General features: G+C 42.6%; 1 protein-coding gene across 2 annotated transcripts in view; it reads left to right on the top strand.

Annotated features, from left to right (window-relative positions):
- The window catches only part of lhpp (phospholysine phosphohistidine inorganic pyrophosphate phosphatase), a 25,638-nt gene extending 22,182 nt beyond the window's left edge, over positions 1 to 3,456 (top strand). The window contains exon 8 of one of the 2 annotated variants that reach the window (XM_027016789.2): positions 1 to 3,456. This exon is cut by the window's left edge and continues 1,733 nt beyond it. The gene's annotated coding sequence lies outside the window, so the exon portion shown is untranslated. The other variant, XM_027016790.2, reaches the window with a different exon arrangement.
- The last annotated feature ends 611 nt before the right edge of the window (positions 3,457 to 4,067 follow it).

Below are 4,067 nucleotides of genomic sequence, written 5' to 3' on the forward strand. Positions count from 1 at the left end.
TTGGAAATCGAGATTTCATTTAATAACTAATAACCTTTCATATTGAACTAATGTGCGTTCACAGGCTTCCCAATAATATAATACAAACTACTGGGACTTGAATTTATGATTTTTAATATCAACCACTCAGCAAAATTCAAGGTTATTGGATCATTTATCCAAAGTAAGTTTGTGCACCTAAGTTAAGTTTGATCCTCAGAGGACAAAATAGTAAAAATAGTAAATCAGTGGATTTTCATTTACCAGTGACATACATTTTGTTTTGAAGGCACTTTTCCACTGCCATCACTTCCATAACAGTTTTTCTGACCATCTTACGGGATTAGAAGAATGTAGCTCTTTCACTGATAGCTCAAGACACCTATTTCTAGTCTACAACGTGATATACGGGGCTCTGCAGACCCTAGAAGAGCAGAACAGGCAGCATAGCAGTGCTAATTTTAGTGTGCCAGCACACACACACACACACACACACACATTTAAAGCTGTTTTCAAGATGGATACAAACCAACTTGTCACTCCAGACTTATAGAAGTGTGTACATTTAGAATGCTGAAGGGGGGAAAAAATGAGAGGTAACAAATTCCAGATCCAGATTCGAGAATTTGTACTTTGTACACACATCAGTCTCAGTTAAACTACAGTCAGGCTACAAACTCCAGACATCTCTAATGCGTGTAGCCATACAGTGTGAGAGTGAGCATGTTACCCTTATGCACATACCCACCCCCCCTCACTGCTGGATATATTGTACATGTCCTTGTGGTCTCCATCTTTGGCTTTCACTTTTCTTATACAAACACATTATTATGTCATTTCCTGTTCGTGCTGTCTGAAGCCTCTGGGACAGGACAGGAAGCCATATGTGTGTTTTGCAAGAACGAAGCCTTCTCTGACATCACCTTGTTTACAGAGCACCCTTTTGCCATGGCAACCCAAGCCCACCGATTATTACCTTGCCAGCTGGGTTTTTCCTGATGGGCCCTGCCAAACTCTGTGGGACCTTGTGTTTCCCAAAGCCCCGTGTCTTGGGAAAACACATACCACAGCAACATCAAAAGCTGGATGCCCAACTCCACAAGTCTTCAACACAAACTCTTCATCTCACTTATATACACTAATCTCATCTGACCAAGCCTGTATCCCTTGGAGACTTCCTGTCATGCAGGAAATGTGCTGCAGGTGTGGTGATAATCTGATCATACTGCATATACATATACACACTGCACTCCTGCAATTGGGAGAGGCAGGTAACCCATGGCAACGCAGTATTTTTCAGGCAGCTGTCATTACGTCTATATTCTCAGATGTGTGTATGTCTGCACATTTGGCTGGTGGTGGAAATGTCTACTAAACTGAGGTCACATTCTCTCGTTGCTGCTGCCTTCCCTCTTCTCTCTAGTGGGCGGCTGGTACAACGGTGATTTGTGTTAGTGAGAGTCAGAGGGATTCCAGCAGTACTGAACCAAGAGTGAGCCCAACTGACTCCCTCACTGAGGCTCTTTCTACATACTGCAGTCCTCCTCTGTAGTCCAAATGGACTAAAGTAGTTAATAAGTTCACCTCTACGGACCACATTTCTCTGACACAACAGAAACATAAAAAATGCAAAAAAATTAAAAATACAAAAATTGTGCATGAAGTCCCCTGGCCATGACCAGGCAGCAATGCCAACAAGAGACTCTCAGTTTATACAAACAACACTGTTCACTGGAAACCAGTATGCTTAATGATAGCTGATGCCTAAATGACAACCATGATTTCACTATCCCAGGCTAATCTAACATGTAAATACTTGACCTTTGTCTATAATTACAAAATTATATTGTATTTGTGGAGACCAGCCTTTACTGCATACAAAGCCTGCAGGCATAAGCAGTGTGCTGTTTTAAAATAGGCTGCTCTTCAGCAGGCATCATCTGGGATAACAGAGTGGGAGTGAAAAGGAATTAATCCGGGCCTTTGTAGGGGTCCGAGTCTTAAATCACAAACGGAAGGCTTCCTCCCTACTCCCTAGGTGGGCATTGTGTCTATGAAGCAGGATAAATGTGGTGTTCTTAGTAGAGAGCAGGACACTGTTTGATGCTCACCCAATACATAATCTTATGAATTCTTCCAAACCACAAGGAGGGTCTACAGCAGTTCATTAGAGATTAAATGAGCCGAGAAGGGGGGGGAGCCTTGTTCCGCCAATTTTCAAGCGCATTCTGTCTCTCATTCTGTTTGTCTCTTGGGGATGTCAGATTTCTACTGTGCACTACTCAAAGCATTTCCAGTAACAAAGCTGCAAGAGTAGTACGTACCATGGCTCAAGACCCGGACTCCCATACGCACCCTCTGCCCACTGGCTGCAGTCAGGACATGCTGTCGCAGCTCAGTGATTCATTTTGACCTATTAAAGATGATATGCGTAATAGATGAAGGTTAGTCCAGACTTTCACATACTGTCCTCTAAACCACTGCAGCTTCCAGGAATTCTTTATATATGAAATGTGAAAAAGGAAACCAGGACATCCGTACTAAACTTAACAGTTCATTCCATACTAAGCTAAAAGCTGTCAAACACAAAGATCATTTGCTTATTGACCATTAACCAAGACGTCATATTCACCCATCTGGTTTTTAAGTAATTAAATATCTGCACTCATATCTATGGGAGAACAAAGCACTTCTATTTCAGCGAGATCCTTCATTCGAACATCACAATAAACCAGCGAGCTGTGTGACGCAGCACTGCTGGAAGACACTGAAAAGCTCAGATTCATGGGAAATGCTACATTATCATTTCAGTCACTGCAACCAAAGTCTGAAACAACGATGACCATATGGTAGAGTCTGACCTAACACAAAAAACACATTCACCGTGGAGACCTCCAGAAGAGAGAGAAAAAAAAGAGAAAGTATGTGAGAGAGAAATGAATGAGGAAAAAAGAACTAAGGGAGAAAGACAAGAGATGGATAGGTGTTAAAAGAGAAGATATGAGTAAAGAAAAGTAGAAATGAAAATAGAAAATGGAAAGGGAGAGACTGACTGTGTGGGAGCAGGCATGCTGTCTAGAGAATGGCCATAAGACAGCCAGTGAAGGCTCAGGTTTCGCTGAAATCCTTGAGAGAACGCTCATTCAACCAGTTTCCTGGCACGGCTATCCACTCAGTGCGTTTCCCTGCACCACAGCAGGCAAAACACAAACCTTCTTCAATTCAAGCAATTTATTCCATGTTTAACAGTCCTTCACCAGACTCAGCTCATAAGGGCTCAGAGAGACCTGGGACAAGGGGAAACTCTGACCCTGAGAAGCGATCCTTACTATGGAGGATTGGTTTGTAGGGCCTGCCTATGGCACTGCCTAGATCTGCTTCATACTTTGCTTGCATATTTTGCAGGTAATGGGAGGCCCTCCTTGTGTATTTGTGTACCTTGTGTACATCACTACAATTTTGACTCTCTCTCTCTATATATATATATTTTTTTCTCTCTCTCACACACACACACACACACACACACACACACACTTTTTATACAGAACTTTTAAACTACTACGAAGACGAAACCAAGCGTTACTACTCACTAGCAAGATAAAGACTCCTTGTGCAGGGAGGAAGGCAAACAGAGAGACTGTGTGGAAGCAGGTATGCTGTCTAGAACATGGGCAGCCCATAAGACAGAGCTTGGAGAGTCAGGTTACACAGAAAACCTTGAGGGCAAACACTCACTCTACCTAGTGGTGGGGGCTCCTTACCCACACATGTATGCACACAGTCTGACAGCTTCCTCATCCAAGGTTCCATGGCCACAGGGAAGCCAGGCTTCCTCATTTTCACAATAAAACTGTTTACATGCACGCACGCACAAACAAAACATGCGTACACTTACACATGTTCAAAGTATGAAATTGAAGCTGTGCTTAAACCATAGAGCTCCACTGTAATTAAACTTTCAGGGATCAATGACTATTAGAAATGATCTTACAAGTCCTCTGGACTGGAAACTGCACTCACATATAATACACAAGGACACACTTCCAGTTTCAGGTACTTTGTACTGCAACATGAAACTACAGCCAAGC

The sequence above is a fragment of the Electrophorus electricus genome, chromosome 14 (assembly GCF_013358815.1).
Source record: "Electrophorus electricus isolate fEleEle1 chromosome 14, fEleEle1.pri, whole genome shotgun sequence".
Taxonomy (NCBI): domain Eukaryota; kingdom Metazoa; phylum Chordata; class Actinopteri; order Gymnotiformes; family Gymnotidae; genus Electrophorus; species Electrophorus electricus.